This window comes from Salmo trutta, unplaced genomic scaffold (genome assembly GCF_901001165.1).
Source record: "Salmo trutta unplaced genomic scaffold, fSalTru1.1, whole genome shotgun sequence".
Lineage (NCBI taxonomy): Eukaryota > Metazoa > Chordata > Actinopteri > Salmoniformes > Salmonidae > Salmo > Salmo trutta.
Window position 1 is genome coordinate 1,452,898 of NW_021823154.1, and position 22,723 is coordinate 1,475,620.

Below are 22,723 nucleotides of genomic sequence, written 5' to 3' on the forward strand. Positions count from 1 at the left end.
CTGTACCCAAACAATTTGAGTTCCTACTTTTAAAAATCCAACTTTCCAGAAACAAGTCTCTCACTGTTGCCGCTTGCTATAGACCACCCTCTGCCCCCAGCTATGCTCTGGACACCATATGTGAACTGATTGCCCCCCATCTATCTTCAGAGCTCGTGCTGCTAGGTGACCTAAACTGGGACATGCTTAACACCCCAGCCATCATACAATCTAAGCTTGATGCCCTCAAACTCACACAAATTATCAATGAACCTACCAGGTAAAACCCCAAAGCTGTAAACACGGGCACCCTCATAGATATTATCCTAACCAAATTGCCCTCCAAATACACCTCTGCTGTTTTCAACCAAGATCTCAGTGATCACTGCCTCATTGCCTGCATCCGTAATGGGTCTGCGGTCAAACGACCACCCCTGGTTACTCTTCAAAAGTGCCTTCCTACCATCTTAAATAAGCATGCCCCATTCAAAAAATGTAGAACTAGGAACAGATATAGCCCTTTGTTCACTCCAGACCTGACTGCCCTTGACCAGCACAAAAACATCCTGTGGCATTCTGCATTAGCCCCCATGATATGCAACTTTTCAGGGAAGTTAGGAACCAATATACACAGGCAGTTAGGAAAGCTAAGGCTAGCTTTTCAAGCAGAAATGTGCATCCTGTAGCACAAACTCAAAAAAGTTCAGGGACACTGTAAAGTCCATGGAGAATAAGAGCACCTCCTCCCAGCTGCCCACTGCACTGAGGCTAGAAAACACTGTCACCACCGATAAATCCACTGTAATTGAGAATTTCAATAAGAATTTTTCTACTGCTGGTCATGCTTTCCACCTGGCTACCCCTACCCCGGCCAACTGCCTTGCACCCCCCACAACAACTCGCCCAAGCCTCCCCCATTTCTCCCCATTTCTCCTAGCTGATGTTCTGGAAGAGCTGCAATATCTGGACCCCTACAAATCAGCCGAGCTAGACAATCTGGACCCTCTCTTTCTAAAATTATCTGCTGGAATTGTTGCAACCCCTATTACTAGCCTGTTCAACCTCTCTTTCATATCATCTGAGATTCCCAAAGATTGGAAAGCTGCCGCGAACATCGCCCTCTTCAAAGGGGGTGACACTCTAGACCCAAACTGCTACAGACCTATATCTTTAATATCCTACCCTGCCTTTCTAAGGTCATCGAAAGCAAAGTTAACAAACAGATTACCGACCATTTTGAATCCCACTATACCTTCTCCGCTATGCAATCTGGTCATGGCTGCTGGTCATGGGTGCACCTCAGCCACGCTCGTGGTCCTAAACGATATCATAACTGCCATCGATAAGAGACATTAATGTGCAGCCGTATTCATCGACCTGGCCAAGGCTTTCGACTCTGTCAATCACCACATTCTTATCGGCAGACTAAACAGCCTTGGTTTCTCAAATGACTGCCTTGCCTGGTTCACCAACTACTTCTCTGATAGAGTTCAGTGTGTCAAATCGGAGGGCCTGTTGTCCGGACCTCTGACAGTCTCTATGGGGATGACACAGGGTTCAATTCTCGGGCCGACTCTCTTCTCTGTATACATCAATGATGTCGCTCTTGCTGCTGGTGATTCTCTGATCCACCTCTACGCAGACGACACCATTCTGTATACTTCTGGCCCCTCCTTGGACCCTGTGTTATCAAACCTCCAGACGAGATTCAATGCCATTACAACACTCCTTCCGTGGCCTCCAACTGCTCTTAAATGCAAGTAAAACTAAATGCATGCTCTTCAAGCAATCGCTGCCCGCACCTGCCCACCCATCCAGCATCACTACTCTGGACGGTTCTGACTTAGAATATGTGGACAACTACAAATACCTAGGTGTCTGGTTAGACTGTAAACTCTCCTTCCAGACTCACATTAAGCATCTCCAATCCAAAATTAAATCTAGAATCGGCATCCTATTTCGCAACAAAGCATCCTTCACTCATGCTGCCAAACATAACCTCATAAAACTGACCATCCTACCGATCCTCGACTTTTGCGATGTCATTTACAAAATAGCCTCCAACACTCTACTCAACAAATTGGATGCAGTCTATCACAGTGCCATCTGTTTTGTCACCAAAGCCCCATATACTACCCACCACTGCGACCTGTACGCTCTCGTTGGCTGGCCCTCGCTTCATACTCGTCGCCAAACCCACTGGCTCCAGGTCATCTATAAGTCTTTGCTAGGTAAAGCCCCGCCTTATCTTAGCTCACTGGTCACAATAGCAGCACCCACCCATAGCACACGCTCCAGCAAGTATATCTCACTGGTCACCCTCAAAGAAAATTACTCCTTTGGCCGCCTTTCCTTCTCTATCGAAACTACAAATACTTATGAGTTACGTTGCACTTCCTAAGGCTTCCATTGGCTCTCTAAAGCCTTCAGAACGTGGATTGAGGCGTCTCCTGTCTCTGGGGAGATAATAGGAGCACAGTTTGTCAGTGGACTGCCTGGTGACTAAGAGATTGGAAATGCGCATTGACGTGAGAACGCTGTTTTTTCTTTTCCTCTCTGAATGAAAACACTATAGTCCGGTTGGAATATTATCGCTATTTTACGAGAAAAATACCATAAAAATTGATTTTAAACAGCGTTTGACATGCTTCTAAGTACGGTAAAGGAACATTTAGAATTTTTTTGTCTCGATATGCGCTCACTACCCTTTGGCTAGAGACCTGAACGCACGAACAAATCGGCGGTATTTGGACATAACTATGGATTATTTGGAACAAAAACAACATTTGTTGTGGAAGTAGCAGTCCTGGGAGTGCATTCTGATGAAGATCAGCAAAGGTAATACAATTTTTCTAATACTAATTCTGAGTTTAGTGTGCCACGAATTTGGCGGGTGTCAAAATGGCTAGCCGTGATGGCTGAGCTATGTACTCAGAATATTGCAAAATGTGCTTTCGCCGAAAAGCTATTTTAAAATCTGACATAGCGACTGCATAAAGGAGTTGTGTATCTATAATTCTTAAAATAATTGTTATGTATTTTGTCAACGTTTATGAAGAGTATTTTTGTAAATTCACCGGAAGTTTATGGTGGAAAATATATTTTTTCTGAACATCATGCGCCAATGTAAAAAGCTGTTTTTGGATATAAATATGAACTTGATTTAACAAAACATATATGTATTGTATAACATAATGTCCTAGGAGTGTCATCTGATGAAGATCGTCAAAGGTTAGTGCATAATTTAGCTGTGTTTTGGGTTTCTGTGACATAATTCCCTGCTTGGAAAATGGCTGTGTGATTATTTGTGTCTATGTACTCTCCTAACATAATCTAATGTTTTGCTTTCGCTGTAAAGCCTTTTTGAAATCGGACAATGTGGATAGATTAACGAGAGTCTTATCTTTAAAATGGTGTAAAATAGTTGATTGTTTGAGAAAATTGAATTGTGGTATTTTAGTACTTTTTGTATTTCGCGCCATGTCTTCCCATTGGCTGTTGGCTAGGTGTCCCGCTGGCGGAACGGGGTTCCGCTAGCGGAACGTCTAGATGTAACAGGTTAAGCATCTCCAATCCAAAATTAAATCTAGAATCGGCTTCCTATTTCGCAACAAAGCATCCTTCACTCATGCTGCCAAACATACCCTCGTAAAACTAACCATCCTACCGATCCTCGACTTCGGCGATGTAATTTATAAAAATAGCCTCCAACACTCTACTCAACAAATTGGATGCATTCTATCACAGTGCCATTCGTTTTGTCACCAAAGCCCCATATACTACCCACCATGGTCGGAACTGGAAGCACAAGCATTTCGCCAACCATTCATTCATAAAAGTGGGTACTGTGTGACAGAGTGATAGACTGTTTTGTCATCATGAAAGACAGGTGGATGGCATTTGTGTTTCTTTACAAGTAGGGTGAGTCAACATTATCTTTCTACTTGCACACACACAGCCACATCATATTTAGCTTATGTTGATTGGACTAAATTATTTTTGGTTGAACTGGTGTTGGAATAGTGGAGGCAGCTCCTGTTTTCTTTGTGACTTGCTGTAACTCTCTGTGGTTCTAAATCAATAGTTGTTCTGTGGTCAGAAAATGTCAGAAACATTACCTTGACCATGCTGTAGGTCATATAACTGTTTGTTACATGCAGTATGCTTTGTGGACTTCACTGGACAGAGGTTTCTATCCGGTTTTGTGATAAAACAAAGTTGTGGTTGAATTTATTATCCGTCTTATTGTCTCAGCCTTTAGTCCTATATATCACTGTGTCTTATTGTCTCAGCCTTTAGTCCTATATATCACAGTGTCTTATTGTCTCAGCCTTTAGTCCTATATATCACTGTGTCTTATTGTCTCAGCCTTTAGTCCTATATATCACAGTGTCTTATTGTCTCAGCCTTTAGTCCTATATATCACAGTGTCTTATTGTCTCAGCCTTTAGTCCTATATATCACTGTGTCTTATTGTCTAGGCCTTTAGTCCTATATATCACAGTGTCTTATTGTCTCAGCCTTTAGTCCTATATATCACTGTGTCTTATTGTCTCAGCCTTTAGTCCTATATATCACTGTGTCTTATTGTCTAGGTCTTTAGTCCTATATATCACTGTGTCTTATTGTCTCAGCCTTTAGTCCTATATATCACGGTGTCTTATTGTCTCAGCCTTTAGTCCTATATATCACGGTGTCAAGGCATATGAATTAACAGGTTATAGACCAGACAATGAAATGATCACAACACATGGGTTTTAATATGGCTGCCTCCCCCAGTGATTTTACCCACGCACCGCTACTGATTCAGAGTTGACCAAATCTGACTCTCTAACTCCTCATATCTGATGAACAGTGATTTGTTGACACCGGAGGGAGAAGAGCATCCGGCAGCGTGTGCAACGATGTCCAAGAGGGAAAAAAAACTGTGTTCGTTGTTTGTAGTAACATCTTTGTTGTTGTAACATCCCAAATGGATGGTTTCACCATTAAGGAATCTGGCTTTAAGAGAACTGTATATATTTACAATTAATCGCTTACCTCTTAGAACTGGTGTCTTGAGTCATTTTAAAGGCAGTGGTCCCCTCCTCTCTCTCCCCAGAGAGACTCATTTTAGAGGCAGTGGTCCCCTCCTCTCTCTCCCCAGAGAGGCTCATTTTAGAGGCAGTGGTCTCCTCCTCTCTCTCCCCAGAGAGACTCATTTTAGAGGCAGTGGTCTCCTCCTCTCTCTCCCCAGAGAGGCTCATTTTAGAGTCAGTGGTCTCCTCCTCTCTCTCCCCAGAGAGGCTCATTTTAGAAGCAGTGGTCTCCTCCTCTCTCACCCCAGAGAGACTCATTTTAGATGTAAGTCACAGCTCACTCAGCTACAATAAGAAATAACAGAACAGTCAATATTTCTGAACATTGAAGAACCAATAACAATGACAACACTTTTACGGTCTGTGGTCAGAGTTTAAACAGAGACTTCATGTTGCATTTAAACATTTACAGTCCAATCTGTTATTACTTTGACCTGGATCTCCATTAGCTAGTCGACCTGGTTGGATCCCCTGACTCCATAACAACAGCTGTCTACATGGGCTCCACACACAACTAAAATACATTATAGACATCTACTTTACATTGAAAGACGGTAGTAGACATTACAATGTGCAATCAATCACCTATAACAACTCACTACCTCATAGCCTATAACATCACATATTAATTAGGCTAATCAATATAAATCAACATAAAAGCCTACAATTATTATTCTTGAAAGTTGAAATCAGTATTGTAATAACTTTACAATTCTGCGGATGTTTAACCCCCTAAATCACCTCTCTCTACAATAGTCTAAGTTCTCAAACACTTTTCTATAATAAATTGTAAAAGGCTACAAACCTCAAACATGTTTCTTCGACCGTTATTTCTCTACTTCCTTATAAAATGTTGGCTACTTCCCATTTCAACACAGTCGACGCGTTCAACACGTATAGGTTTATATTATATGTTCATATTTATGTAACATTAAGTCCCCTAACCCAGACGATGCTGGGCCAAATTGTGCGCTGCCCTACGGGTCTCCAGATCACGGTCGGTTACAGCCCGCGATCGAACCCGGGTATGTAGTGATGCAGTGGCTTAGACCGCTGCGCTACTCGGGAGCTTAAGTTAAAATAGTTGACAGATATTTCTTCCTAACCCTTTAAGAGAATAAAGCCTACACACCATCGTTTCTTGTTCTGGTTTAGTAGTAGCCTACAAGGTGACACGCATTGCTTTGTTATGCAAGAAAATGTCCAAAAATTGACACATTGGTTTGTCTGGCAAGTACGTTTGATTATGCAATGATAATAATAATTCAGAGCTGGACCGACTTTTGGAAACCCTGATTTAGTCAACATTTACATCGTTTATGTGCCAATATGTTGCATGTCACTTTTACTTGACCGACTGGACGAGACGGACTAGTTTGTTTAGCGACAGATTTACAAAATTCCGACGCACGTCGTCTTTCAGGAATTGAAACAACGCAAAGTGTCGACTGTGTTGGGGATCATCGGATAGCAAATCACGATAATGTGCAATCAATCACCTATAACAACAACTCACTACCTCATAGCCTATAACATCACATCATATTAATTAGGATAATCAATATAAATCAACATTTAAGCCTACAATTATTATTCTTGAAAGTTGAAATCAGTATTGTAATAACTTTACAATTCTGCGGATGTTTAACCCCCTAAATCCCCTCTCTCTACAATAGTCTAACTTCTCAAACACTTTTCTATAATAAATTGTAAAAGGCTACAAACCTCAAACATGTTTCTTCGACCGTTATTTCTCTACTTCCTTATAAAATGTTGGCTACTTCCCATTTCAACACAGTCGACGCGTTCAACACGTATAGGTTGTTTTTATATTATATGTTGATATTTATGTCATATAAAGTCTTCATACACTTCATGCAGGTGTTCAGCCCATAAATTCATATTGTATCTGGTAAAAGTGGATTTGTATTAATTTGATGTGATTGAGTGATGTTTTGCAGTGCTACCAGCAGAGGGCAGTGGGACAACAACCAGGTTCGGCAGAAGGACGCTGGACGGGTCATATCTGTGTTGTTATGGTAACATGATAGGATGGGGAACCAATGATAGACAATGATTCTGCAGAACCCAAAACAGACTGATTATAATGTCTAGTATATGATGTTACATTGAACTAATCACATTTATTAAAGACCAACTCACAGAGACACATAAATACATTCCATGCCTTTTCATTTTATTTATTGAAAATGTATTTAACAGGGATACTGCACATCAATCAACATTTCTGTTAATGTGACAGACTTAGCCAGCTAGCTAGTTTTCAACTGTAGTCCCTGGGCAGGTAGATAAACTTTAGAAGACGGTCCTGGCGCTTGCTGGACTTTCTTGGGCGCCCTGAAGCCTTCTTCACAACAATTGAAGCGCTCTCCTTGAAATTCTTGATGATCCGATAAATGGTTGATTTAGGTGCAATCTTACTGGCAGCAATATCCTTGCCTGTGAAGCTGTTTTTGGGCAAAGCAATGAAGACGGCACGTGTTTCCTTGCAGGTAACCATGTTGACAGAGGAAGAACAATGATTCCAAGCACCACCCTCCTTTTGAAGCTTCCAGTCTGTTATTCGAACTCAAACAGCATGACAGAGTGATCTCCAGCCTTGTCCTCATCAACACATACACCTGTGTTAACGAGAGAATCACTGACATGATGTCAGCTGGTCCTTTTGTGGTAGGGCTGAAATGCAGTGGAAATGTTTTTTGGCGATTCAGTTCATTTGCATGTCAAAGAGGGACTTTGAAATTAATTGCAATTCATCTGATCACTCTTCATAACATTCTGGAGTATATGCAAATTGTCATCATACAAACTGAGGCAGCAGACTTTGTGAAAATTTATATTTGTGTCATTCTCAAAACTTTTGGCCGCGACTGTACTTCCTGAATTGACTGGAATTTAACTTAAATTGACCGCAACCCTGACTAAGTATTGGTTTACCAACCTTTCTCAGTATATTTTTCAATTATGAATTCTCACACCCAGGGGCCATTGAAATCAAATCACATTTGTGCAGTAGTATCTAACAATACACAACAGTGCAGTAGTATCTAACAATACACAACAATATACACAAATCTAAAAGTAGAATAATGGAATTAAAAAATATTAAAATATGTGAATACACACTGACAGACAGACAGACAGCCAGACTCACACACAGACAGAAACACAGACACACACAGACGCACACACACACTCCTTCCTGCTAACTTTAGACCATGTGTATGCACAGTTTCTAGTGGTTGAAGAATTGCATTTCAAGAAGGCCAGTAGATTAGTATTTAGTGTAAATGTGGGATATGATGGACACGCTTATTCATAACAATAACAAGGTTAATAACAAGATGTAATCATTTGCCGTTAGTGAGAAGAGAGAAAATACATTTAGTTTATCTTTGCATTTTAAAATAATTAGAAATATCCATCTATTTCCTAGGCTTTTATTTATTTAGTTTCCATGATCATTGCATAATAAATTCCTCACCTTTTCTGTGATGGTTTCATTCTCACGAGGTAGCATATAGGCCTTCAACGAGGTTACCATTCGTCCCATCTCTCGTTTAATTGGACCCACTTCACAGCAGTAAATAGATAAGCTATTTCAAGGATTTTGCTCTATGTAAAATACCAGGGGCATCATTTGTAAACGTTGTCTACACACAAAATATGCCACAAAACATCCATTATAGTATTTCAACAATAGTTTCACCTCTAATTTAACTATTTACTGTAATTTAACTATTTACTGTACTTTATATGGACTGTTATTGTAACAAATGCACTGATGTGGTCAAATTATATATAGCCTGTCAAGGCATGTTGCATGAATTCACATTTTCAACATACAGTATATTAGGGGAGGCAGGTAGCCTGGTGGGTAGGAGCGTTGGACCAGTAACTGAAAAGTTGCTAAATCGAATCCACAAGCTGACAAGATACAAATCTGTCGTTCTGCCCCTGAGCAAGGCAGTTAACCCACTGTTCCCCGGGCGCAAATGACGTGGATGTTGATTAAGGCAGACTCAGCACCTCTGATTCAGGGTTAAATGACGTGGATGTTGATTAAGGCAGACTCAGCACCTCTGATTCAGGGTTAAATGACGTGGATGTTGATTAAGGCAGACTCAGCACCTCTGATTCAGGGTTAAATGACGTGGATGTTGATTAAGGCAGACTCAGCACCTCTGATTCATGGTTAAATGACGTGGATGTTGATTAAGGCAGACTCAGCACCTCTGATTCATGGTTAAATGACGTGGATGTTGATTAAGGCAGACTCAGCACCTCTGATTCAGGGTTAAATGACGTGGATGTTGATTAAGGCAGACTCAGCACCTCTGATTCATGGTTAAATGATGTGGATGTTGATTAAGGCAGACTCAGCACCTCTGATTCATGGTTAAATGACGTGGATGTTGATTAAGGCAGACTCAGCACCTCTGAATCAGGGTTAAATGACGTGGATGTTGATTAAGGCAGACTCAGCACCTCTGATTCATGGTTAAATGCGGAAGACACATTTCAGTTCAACTGACTAGGTATCCCCCTTTCCCCATTCTACACTTGACAAGCAGTTCCCTTATTCCACCCGCTGGCACTGTTCGTATGCATGGTAATGTGGCTGAACACTGTCAAGCTAACATTTATATTGATAAATCTCACACTTTGCGTGGTAATGATCCCTTGCATGGTTTACGTACAGATTATCTCTTACGTATGATTAATAAATGAGGCCCCTGGTAATGAATAATAACAAAGTGGATAAAACAACTAGAAAATACATTTTCTAAGTCTGCTAACATTTCCTCCTAAATTGTTACGAATGTGTAAAAAAAAAAGAAGAAAAAAATCACAATCATAGTGGGACTTTTATTTTGAAGGACAATCGCCAGACCTATTCTTGCTAGGTCTGGTTATTCATACTGGTGGAACGGAGGTGAAGTGAAGTAGCGGCACCATCGAGCTATAATAAGAGACCCTTTCCTCTACTTCCTTATAAATGGACTTCCTGTTTCAACACAGAAAGCTGCTGATAGACTGAGGTGGTTGTGTTGATATTCAGTCTCTCTCATGAACCTCTAACAGGAAAGCTGCTGATAGACTGAGGTGGTTGTGTTGATATTCAGCCTCTCTCATGAACCTCTAACAGGAAAGCTGCTGATAGACTGAGGTGGTTGTGTTGATATTCAGTCTCTCTCATGAACCTCTAACAGGAAAGCTGCTGATAGACTGAGGTGGTTGTATTGATCTTCAGTCTCTCTCATGAACCTCTAACAGGAAAGCTGCTGATAGACTGAGGTGGTTGTGTTGATATTCAGTCTCTCTCATGAACCTCTAACAGGCCAACAATGTACAATATATTCATAAAATACATTTCTGTGGTTTTAAGTTGAATGCCAAATTCTCAGAGCCAGTTAACCAGACACATTCACAGTGAGTATGCAAATACAGCAAGTACATTCCAATAACATCACAATACATGTTTACAATACATATACAATACATGTTTACAATACATATACAATACATGTTTACAATACATATGCAATACGCGTTTACAATTCATACACAATACATATTTCCAATACATATACAATACACATTTACAATACATATACAATACATGCTTACAATACAAAACCAATGCATGTTTACAATACATACACAATACATGTTTCCAATACATATACAATACATGCTTACAATACATATACAAGTTTACAATACATATACAATACATGCTTACAATACATATACACTACACGTTTACAATACAATACAATACATATTTACAATACAATACAATACATATACAATACACGTTTACAATACAATACAATACATATTTACAATACAATACAATACATATACAATACATGTTTCCAACACATAAACAATACACGTTTACAATACAATACAATACATGTTTCCAATACATATAAAATACATGTTTCCAATACATAAACAATACAAGTTAACAATACATGTGCAACACACGTTTACAACACATGTTTACAATACATGTACAATACAAGTTTACAATACACGTTTACAATACATATATAATACACATTTCCAAAACATAAACATGTTTACAATACAGATACAATACATGTTTACAATACATATACAATACATGGTTCCAATACAAATACAATACACATTTCCAATACATGTTTAAAATACATGTTTAAAATACATGTACAATACACATTTACAATACATATACAATACACGTTTACAATACATGTACAATACATGTTTCCAATACATGGTTACAATACATGTTTACAATCTCCTCCAATATGGTGTAATTTCAGATGGTAATCCTAGACTCTCCTCATCTCCTCCAATAGGGTATCATTTCAGATGGTAATCCTAGACTCTCCTCATCTCCTCCAATAGGGTGTCATTTCAGATGGTAATCCTAGACTCTCCTCATCTCCTCCAATAGGGTGTCATTTCAGATGGTAATCCTAGACTCTCCTCATCTCCTCCAATAGGATGTCATTTCAGATGGTAATCCTAGACTCTCCTCATCTCCTCCAATAGGGTGTCATTTCAGATGGTAGTCCTAGACTCTCCTCATCTCCTCCAATAGGGTGTCATTTCAGATGGTAATCCTAGACTCTCCTCATCTCCTCCAATAGGGTATCATTTCAGATGGTAATCCTAGACTCTCCTCATCTCCTCCAATAGGATGTCATTTCAGATGGTAATCCTAGACACTCCTCATCTCCTCCAATAGGGTGTCATTTCAGATGGTAATCCTAGACTCCCCTCATCTCCTCCAATAGGGTGTCATTTCAGATGGTAGTCCATTTTCTAATACTCATTCTAACCACACTAACTGTACTATTTGTGACGTGATTTGAGTGTATAGTATGCTTATTGGTCATAGTATGATATAGTTTAGTATGCCAACAGTTCCCGGATGTAGTACTAAATTCGCCAAAATATTAAGTTTAAACGCAGAGGACACTACTTCGGTACTTTAGGTCCCATAATGCAATTCTTCAGGAAATGGGTGGGGCTTCTCATCGTTTTCAGATTTGAAGAAAATGGCGGAAAATATGTTGCCGAAGTCCAACGAGAGCGGATACAAATTCATTGCTTTAACTAATTATGACAAATGTTAAGAAAATGTTGAGCAATGTAATAAAGTAATGACTTTTCAAATAAGTTACCTTACACGTTATGCTGGCTGACAATTTGCTAGCTACGCTGTCCTTACGAACCACATCATACCATTACAGCTGTATGTACCGGTATGTTAGCTACCTACCTAACGTTACAGTAGTTGGCTACTTATACATCAAACGTGCCAGTATATTAACTATAGGTTAACTAACTACTCAACGTTTATTGACTTGATTATTCCAGTCATTCTTAGCTAAATGGTATAGTCGTTGTGCTTTAGTAAATTCTCTCTGGCTCTCTACTCCGATTTCAGAGCATCTCGCCTGAGAGACCAGAGCGCAGAATAATGAATTTACGAGCCGCTCAACACCCGTTGAATATGGCCGGTGTCAGTAAACGTCGGCAAAAAAGCGTAATTAAATTGTTTCCAGCAGCACCAGAAAGCTCAAATCAACCCTACTCCTCAGCCAGAGCGTCCAGCACTCCAGATTGAATTTAATAACACGCCCAAAGTTGAACAATGTCTAACTAGTAACTTGTTATGCTAACTAGCTAGCAAGAGGTTGCATAGCAACAGCATCAACTTCCGGTAGAGAAGGCAAGGAGCTGGTCGGTTACAGTATACTAAAATGAACTAATAGTATGTAGTATATACTCACTAAGTATGTAGTATACAATATACTAAAATGAACTAATAGTATGTAGTTTATACTCACTAAGTATGTAGTATATAATATACTAAAATGAACTAATAGTATGTAGTATATACTCATTAAGTATGTAGTATACAGTATACTAAAATGAACTAATAGTATGTAGTTTATACTCACTAAGTATGTAGTATACAGTATACTAAAATGAACTAATAGTATGTAGTATATACTCATTAAGTGTGTAGTATACAGTATACTAAAATGAACTAATAGTATGTACTATATATTCACTAAATATGTAGTATACAGTATACTAAAATGAACTAATAGTATGTACTATATATTCACTAAATATGTAGTATACAGTATACTAAAATGAACTAATAGTATGTAGTATATACTCACTAAGTATGTAGTATACAGTATACTAAAATGAACTAATAGTATGTACTATATATTCACTAAATATGTAGTATACAGTATACTAAAATGAACTAATAGTATGTAGTATATACTCACTAAGTATGTAGTATACAGTATACTAAAATGAACTAATAGTATGTAGTATATACTCATTAGATATGTAGTATACAGTATACTAAAATGAACTAATAGTATGTAGTATATACTCATTAAGTATGTAGTATATAGTATACTAAAATGAACTAATAGTATGTAGTATATACTCATTAAGTATGTAGTATACAATATATTAAATGAACTAATAGTATGTACTATATACTCATTAAGTATGTAGTATACTAAAATGAACTAATAGTATGTAGTATATACTCATTAAGTATGTAGTATACAGTATTCTAAAATGAACTAATAGTATGTACTATATACTCATTATGTATGTAGTATACTAAAATTAACTAATAGTATGTAGTATATACTCATTAAGTATGTAGTATACATTATACTAAAATGAACTAATAGTATGTACTATATATTCATTAAATATGTAGTATACAGTATACTAAAATGAACTAATAGTATGTAGTATATACTCATTAAGTATGTGGTATACAGTATGTTAGTATGGGTATTCGAACACAGCTCTAGACTCCCCTCTCCCCCTCATCTCTGCACACTAGACTGTCACCTCTAAACCAGAGACAATCACACAAACTCTGACTGTAGTTTTGGTCACACCCTCAAATGGCACCCTTCTCCTTATATAATGTACTGCTTCCCCCACAGCTCTGGTCTAAAGTAGTGCACTTCATAGAGAACAGGGTGCCAGTTGGGATTAGAGCCTATTTGTATGGACCAGTATGCTACACCTGGACATGGGCCGGTTTCCTGTATCCATGGAGCTGGGTTGTAGTGTCAGCCTAGTGACCGTTGCTTAGCGACAGGCGGAGGACTGACAATCAGCGATGCAGAACGAACGGAACTGAACTGTTTGTTTTTCTTCACCCTGTTGTTTTGTTTACCTGTTCTGGTTTTTGTTTACCTGTTCAGTGACAAGGGGCAGTAGATGTTTTTGCGTTACTGCTCTCTCTGTGTGTGTGTGTGGCATTTTTAATGTGTGTGTATTAGATGAATGCTTACAGGCTTCCCAGCCAACCAATGGTGAACAGACAGAAGCGTGGTGGAATTCTCACCTGAGTTAAAGGCTGAGTACTAAATGGTACCCTATTCCCTACCTTTGACCAGTAATGCACTAGATCGTGACTAGGGGGCCATTTGGAAGTCAAACCAAGCTATACTCCTCATGACCCTTGTTGTTGCTCAATCACTAATGGCTGGGTTTTGGTTAGTCTTTAATTACTGGTATCTCTCTTCTTCACTTGTATCTCTCTCTCCTACACTGGTCTCTCTCCTTTCTCCACTGGTATCTCTCTCTCTATTCTCCACTGGTATCTCTCTCTCCTTTCTCCACTGGTATCTCTCTCTCTATTCTCCACTGGTATCTCTCTCTCTTTTCTCCACTGGTATCTCTCTCTTTTCTCCACTGGTATCTCTCTCTTTTCTCCACTGGTATCTCTCTCTCTTTTCTCCACTGGTATCTCTCTCTTTATTCTCCACTGGTATCTCTATCTCCTACACTGGTCTCTCTCCTTTCTCCACTGGTATCTCTCTCTCTTTTCTCCACTGGTATCTCTCTCTCTTTTCTCCGCTGGTATCTCTCTCTCTATTCTCCACTGGTATCTCTCTCTCTATTCTCCGCTGGTATCTCTCTCTCTATTCTCCACTGGTATCTCTATCTCCTACACTGGTCTCTCTCTTTTCTCCACTGGTATCTCTCTCTCTTTTCTCCACTGGTATCTCTCTCTCTATTCTCCACTGGTATCTCACTCTCTTTTCTCCACTGGTATCTCACTCTCTATTCTCCACTGGTATCTCTCTCTTTTCTCCGCTGGTATCTCTCTCTCTTTTCTCCACTGGTATCTCTCTCTCTTTCTCCACTGGTATCTCTCTCTTTCTCCACTGGTATCTCTCTCTCTTTTCTCCACTGGTATCTCTCTCTCTTTCTCCACTGGTATCTCTCTCTTTTCTCCACTGGTATCTCTCTCTGCATCGGTGCTCTCCCTACTTTTAACCTACTTCTCTGTTGTCATTTCTCAATCTCTTTTTTCTGTTAGAGAGTAAAGGCTGAGTGTTTGTCTGTACCAAATGGCACCCTATTCCCTATGTAGTACATTACTTTTGACCAAGGCCCTATTCCCTATGAAGTGCACTACTTTTGACCAGAGCCCTATTCCCTATGAAGTGCACTACTTTTGACCAAGGCCCTATTCCCTATATAGTGCACTACTTTAGACCAGGACCCTGTTCCCTATATAGTGCACTACTTAAATTATGTATTCAATGTAGACAAGAAAAATACAATAATTTGTGTGTTATTAGTTTAAGCAGACTGTGTGTCTATTGTTGACTTAGATGAAGATCAGATCAAATTTGACGACCAATTTATGCAGAAATCCAGGTAATTCAAAAGGGTTCACATACTTTTTCTTGCCACTGTATTAAACAACAGGTGTGTGTGTGTATTTATATATATATGTGTTTGTGTGTAACAGGTGTGTGTGTATTTATATATATATATATATATATATATATATATATATATATATATATATATATATATATATATATATATATATATATATATATATATGTGTGTGTAACATGTGTATGTCCAGTGAACAAAGACTAGAACAAAGACCAGAAACAAAGACTATATTAACTGGCTCTGTAGCCTCTCTCTCTCTCTCTCTCTCATGTTAAAACTCCAGTTAAACAAGAGCATTATGGAACCATTTTAGGAAACCAAAAACAATATAATTTCATTGCTATTATTAACAAAGAATTACAGCCCAGTTAGATCAGGGGTGTATTTAAGTAACCACTGTAGCATAATGGGGGGAAGCCTTCAGTGTAATCCTAAATGTTGAGTAGTAGGGTTGATCTAGGATCAGGTCTGTTTCCTAGTGAATACACCCCATGGTGTTGAGTAGGAGGGTTGATCTAGGATCAGGTCTGTTTCCCAGTGAATACACCCCATGGTGTTGAGTAGGAGGGTTGATCTAGGATCAGGTCTGTTTCCTAGTGAATACACCCCATGGTGTTGAATAGGAGGGTTGATCTAGGATCAGGTCTGTTTCCTAGTGAATACACCCCATGGTGTTGAATAGTAGGGTTGATCTAGGATCAGGTCTGTTTCCCAGTGAATACACCCCATGGTGTTGAGTAGGAGGGTTGATCTAGGATCAGGTCTGTTTCCTAGTGAATACACCCCATGGTGTTGAATAGGAGGGTTGATCTAGGATCAGGTCTGTTTCCTAGTGAATACACCCCATGGTGTTGAATAGGAGGGTTGATCTAGGATCAGGTCTGTTTCCTAGTGAATACACCCCATGGTGTTGAATAGGAGGGTTGATCTAGTATCAGGTCTGTTTCCTAGTGAATACACCCCATGGTGTTCAATAGGAGGGTTGATCTAGGATCAGGTCTGTTTCCTAGTGAATACACCCCATGGTGTTGAATAGGAGGGTTGATCTAGGATCAGGTCTGTTTCCCAGTGAATACACCCCATGGTGTTGAATAGTAGGGTTGATCTAGGATCAGGTCTGTTTCCTAGTGAATACACCCCATGGTGTTCAATAGGAGGGTTGATCTAGGATCAGGTCTGTTTCCTAGTGAATACACCCCATGGTGTTGAATAGGAGGGTTGATCTAGGATCAGGTCTGTTTCCCAGTGAATACACCCCATGGTGTTGAATAGTAGGGTTGATCTAGGATCAGGTCTGTTTCCTAGTGAATACACCCCATGGTGTTCAATAGGAGGGTTGATCTAGGATCAGGTCTGTTTCCTAGTGAATACACCCCATGGTGTTGAATAGGAGGGTCGATCTAGGATCAGGTCTGTTTCCTAGTGAATACACCCCATGGTGTTGAATAGTAGGGTTGATCTAGGATCAGGTCTGTTTCCTAGTGAATACACCCCATGGTGTTGAGTAGGAGGGTTGATCTAGGATCAGGTCTGTTTCCTAGTGAATACACCCCATGGTGTTTAATAGGAGTGTTGATCAAGGATCAGGTCTGTTTCCTAGTGAATACACCCCATGGTGTTGAATAGGAGTGTTGATCTAGGATCAGGTCTGTTTCCTACTGAATACATCCCATGGTGTTGAATAGGAGGGTTGATCTAGGATCAGTTCTCCCCGGTCCAAATGATTCAGATTATAATTCTCATCCACTGTTACGAACCGGCTCATAGTCCGTAACAAAGAGGGAGACAACGTGGAGATATAGAAAAACATATTTATTAAATAAATTCAACTATATACAAGTAACAATGGGGTGTGTTGTCAGTAGTGGAAGGGAGTGGATGTGTTCACAGATGGTGATAATGAGGGCTGTTGAGAGGTGCCAAAACAAATGAACAAATGAAATGCCACAACCAAAAACAACAGTGTGTCTGGGTGGAGAGAGTCTCCTCAATGAATGGGGGAAAGGTGTATTTATCCCCGGGAGAGTCGTCACACACACACAATGTTTTTTCTCCATAACGTTTGTACACTGTTACTATCCATTCTACCATTAGGTTGGTACCCCAACACTGTTACTATCCATTCTACCATTAGGTTGGTACCCCAACACTGTTACTATCCATTCTACCATTAGGTTGGTACTCCAACACTGTTACTATCCATTCTACCATTAGGTTGGTACCCCAACACTGTTACTATCCATTCTACCATTAGGTTGGTACCCCAACACTGTTACTATCCATTCTACCATTAGGTTGCTACCCCAACACTGTTACTATCCATTCTACCATTAGGTTGGTACCCCAACACTGTTACCATCCATTCTACCATTAGGTTGGTACCCCAACACTGTTACTATCCATTCTACCATTAGGTTGGTACCCCAACACTGTTACCATCCATTCTACCATTAGGTTGGTACCCCAACACTGTTACTATCCATTCTACCATTAGGATGGTACCCCAACACTGTTACTATCCATTCTACCATTAGGTTGGTACCCCAACACTGTTGATCTGAAGCAGTGAACAAAGACAGGGGTCCAGCTCCCCAAGAAGGTTGATCATCCTGGAACTAGACTCAGTTCCTTTTCTCAACACCATGTCGATGATGTCACGTGCCTTCTCTGCCCTCTCAGCTATCCCCTTTAGTGAGTACAATTCCTCACTTCCTTCAGACAGAGTGAGTTGTAATCCCATAAAGAATCGAAGGAAGGTCTTTGGTCAAGATGTCAATGTGGTGATGTGTATCTTTGACTAGCCTGACTATCAGCCTCCCCATCTGTATTGGACAAGAGATCATTCCAGTTCATTCCCTTAATTGCATTTTCAAAACCATTTTTAGGTCCCGTGTGAATCAGTTGGTAGAGCATGGTGTTTGCAACGCCAGGGTTGTGGGTTCGATTCCCACGTACGGAGAAAAAAAGTCGCTCTGCTAAATGACTAAAATGTAAATGTATGTTGTGGAAATTCTTCCACACAGAGACACTCGAAGTCAATCTGAAATGAATCATTGTTTATTGTCAGCGAGCTGGAGAGGTTTCAACCAATCAGGATCTCTCCCTGGTCAGACCCAACTCAATGTACCATAGTACACATGTCAATCAGGAGCTTTCCCTGGTCAGACCCAACTCAATGTACCATAGTACACATGTCAATCAGGAGCTTTCCCTGGTCAGACCCAACTCAATGTACCATAGAACACATGTCAATCAGGATCTCTCCCTGGTCAGACCCAACTCAATGTACCATAGTACACATGTCAATCAGCAGTTGTCTTATAAACAGCTATTCACAGACAAGTTATATTTGCATGATTTAGCATATTTAATGAATCATTACCGTTTTGTTCCATTCATGTGACTGACCAGTACTGGTTCATAGCATTTAACAGACCAATACTGGTTCATAACATTTAACAGACCAATACTGGTTCATAACATTTAACAGACCAATACTGGTTCATAACATTTAACAGACCAATACTGGTTCATAACATTTAACAGACCAGTACTGGTTCATAACATTTAACAGACCAATACTGGTTCATAGCATCTAACAGACCAACACCTCACCAGTCTTCTTCTCTCTAAGCTGAGACCTTGAAACTGAGATATCTCGTTCTCAAAACAACGTCTGGGTTTACTGCCAAATTACAGCTACTGATAGTGAGGATTTGTACAGTCAGACACTTGATGAACACACAAATTAGTTTATAGAACAGCACATGAATAAAACACAGACATTTGTTAAAAGAATAGCACAAACATTACAATTTCCCTTACAATAATTTAAGTGTCTTTGTCCACAGACTAGGAGACAGGCCTCAGCATCTTCAGATTAGGTGAAGAAGTGTCTTTGTCCACAGACTAGGAGACAGGCCTCAGCATCTTCAGATTAGGTGAAGAAGTGTCTTTGTCCACAGACTAGGAGACAGGCCTCAGCATCTTCAGATTAGGTGAAGAAGTGTCTTTGTCCACAGACTAGGAGACAGGCCTCAGCATCTTCAGATTAGGTGAAGAAGTGTCTTTGTCCACAGACTAGGAGACAGGCCTCAGCATCTTCAGATTAGGTGAAGAAGTGTCTTTGTCCACAGACGAGGAGACAGGCCTCAGCATCTTCAGATTAGGTGAAGAAGTGTCTTTGTCCACAGACTAGGAGACAGGCCTCAGCATCTTCAGATTAGGTGAAGAAGTGTCTTTGTCCACAGACTAGGAGACAGGCCTCAGCATCTTCAGATTAGGTGAAGAAGTGTCTTTGTCCACAGACGAGGAGACAGGCCTCAGCATCTTCAGATTAGGTGAAGAAGTGTCTTTGTCCACAGACTAGGGGACAGGCCTCAGCACCTTCAGATTAGGTGAAGAAGTGTCTTTGTCCACAGACTAGGAGACAGGCCTTAGCGTCTTCAGATTAGGTGAAGAAGTGTCTTTGTCCACAGACTAGGAGACAGGCCTTAGCGTCTTCAGATTAGGTGAAGAAGTGTCTTTGTCCACAGACTAGGAGACAGGCCTCAGCATCTTCAGATTAGGTGAAGAAGTGTCTTTGTCCACAGACTAGGAGACAGGCCTCAGCGTCTTCAGATTAGGTGCTACAAAACAGAGGATGGAGGAGAAGGGAAGAGAGAGATCAGAAAGTATGGAGAAGACTGAGGAGTGAGATACACCTGAGATAATGATGTGATGATGGTCCTATGATACACCTGAGATAATGATCTGATGATGGTCCTATGATACACCTGAGATAATGATGTGATGATGATGGTTCTATGATACACCTGAGATAATGATGTGATGGTGATCCTATGATACACCTGAGATAATGATGTGGTGATGGTCCTATGATACACCTGAGATAATGATGTGATGATGGTCCTATGATACACCTGAGATAATGATGTGATGATGGTCCTATGATAGAACTATAATAAGAGTCATTTATTACAGACAGCAACACAAAAACATGCTTCCATTCTGAAAAAGACTTTCTCTTTGATCTGGGTAGCTATGTTTTATTTGACCTATATTTAATCATTCCACATATTCAAGGGAGAGATCAAATTAAACGGTCTTACCTAGATTCACTCAAGTACTTAACAAGATGGTGTTCATGTTCAATGAGAGCTTTGAGACAAGCTCCCGTCACTTCTGGTCCTTTAGGGAGGACTGATCTCAGTAGTTCTCTCATTCGGTCCTGTTCAGTTGTTTCAGCTTTTATTCTGGAGTACTCTTCATCACCAATCATACTCTTTGACGACAGATCATCTGCTATTGGCATTGGGTTTTTGACTCCCTGAATGAGTATAGCCCTGTGTTTCTTCAGAAACTCCTCAGCAGGAATCCCAGGGAGTGTTAATGCTGAAGGGGGGTGAATTAAATGAATATGTCTTTAGGGTGAACAGCAGCTGTTTCTACATCTAACAGTCTCTCCAGGTATCATTCCCCTGATAGTAATTTATTGAATAGAGCTGACTCCAGGGTTGTGGTCAATTCACATTGAAGTCAGTCAATAAAACATAAATAAAATTACTATTCGGTTTATTGAGAAGTCATTGAAAGTAGATGCCCTTTTCCAGTTATTGAATTGGAATTTCAGTTCACTTCCTGAATTGACTGATTTATTTGGAGTTGACGCCTACCCTGGCTGACACGATTGTCTATTCTACATAACATACAGAGCCTTGCAAAAGTATTCATACCCCTTGGATTTCTCTATTGTGTTACATAGTGGGATTAAAATGGATTTAATTGTAATGTTTTGTCATCAATCTACTGAAAATGCTCTGTAATGTCAAAGTGGACCTGTCCCCCATACATACAACATCTGGAAGGTCTCTCAGTCAAGTATCACATTTCAAGCACAGAGTCAACTATACACAAAGACCAGGGATGTTTTTGAAAAGCCTCATATACAGCACCTTCAGAAATATTCAGACCCCTTGACTTTTTCCACATTCTGTTACGTTACAGCATTATTCTAAAATTGATGAAAAAAAAGAATCCTCAGCAATCTAGTGACGCAGCTCACTATGACATCACAATGCCCCATAATGACATCACAATGCCCCATAACGACAAAGCAAAGGAAAACAGGTGTAGAATTTTTGGGCAAATGTATAAAAAATAAGACACAGAAATTCCTTATTTACATAAGTATTCAGACCATTTGCTATGAGACTCGAAATTTAGCTCAGGTGCTTCCTGTTTCCATTGATCATCCTGAAGATGTTTCTACAACTTGATTGGACTCCACCTGTGGTAAATTCAATTGATTGGACTTGATTTTGAAAGGCACACACACGTCTATATAAGTTCCCACAGTTGAAGAAACCTGGCACCATCCCGACGGTGAAGCATGGTGGTGGCAGCATCATGCTGTGGGGATGTTTTTCAGTGGCAGGGACTGGGAGACTAGTCAGGATCAAGGGAAAGATGAACGGAGCAAAGTACAGAGAAATCCTTGATGAAAACCTGCTCCAAAGCACTCGGGACCTCAGACTGTGGCGAAGGTTCATCTTCCAACAGGACAACTACCCTAAGCACACAGTCAAGACAAGACAACGCAGGAGTGGCTTCGGGACAAGTCTCTGAATGTCTATGAGAGGCCCAGCCAGAGCCCGGACCCGATCTAACATCTCTGGAGAGACCTGAAAATAGCTGTGCAGCGACGCTCCCCGTCCAACCTGACAGAGCTTGAGAGGATCTGCAGAGAAGAATGGGAGAAACTCCCCAAATACAGGTGTGCCAAGCTTGTAGCGTCATACCCTAGAAGATTATAGGCTGTAATCGCTGCCAAAGGTGCTCCAACAAAGTACTGAGTAAAGGGTCTGAATACTTAAGTAAATGTGATA

The 22,723-nt window shown here is 40.1% G+C and overlaps 1 protein-coding gene and 1 long non-coding RNA gene across 2 annotated transcripts in view; both read right to left on the reverse strand.

Annotated features, from left to right (window-relative positions):
• Positions 1 to 22,723, reverse strand: part of LOC115189405 (protein NLRC3) — a 50,257-nt gene that overhangs the window by 16,160 nt on the left and 11,374 nt on the right. The window lies entirely within an intron of this gene.
• LOC115189456 (uncharacterized) lies at positions 5,270 to 6,139 on the reverse strand. The gene is made up of 2 exons (XR_003876915.1): positions 5,863 to 6,139; positions 5,270 to 5,342 (listed from the first exon to the last, which is right to left on the reverse strand). It is a non-coding gene; the product is annotated as an uncharacterized LOC115189456 (long non-coding RNA).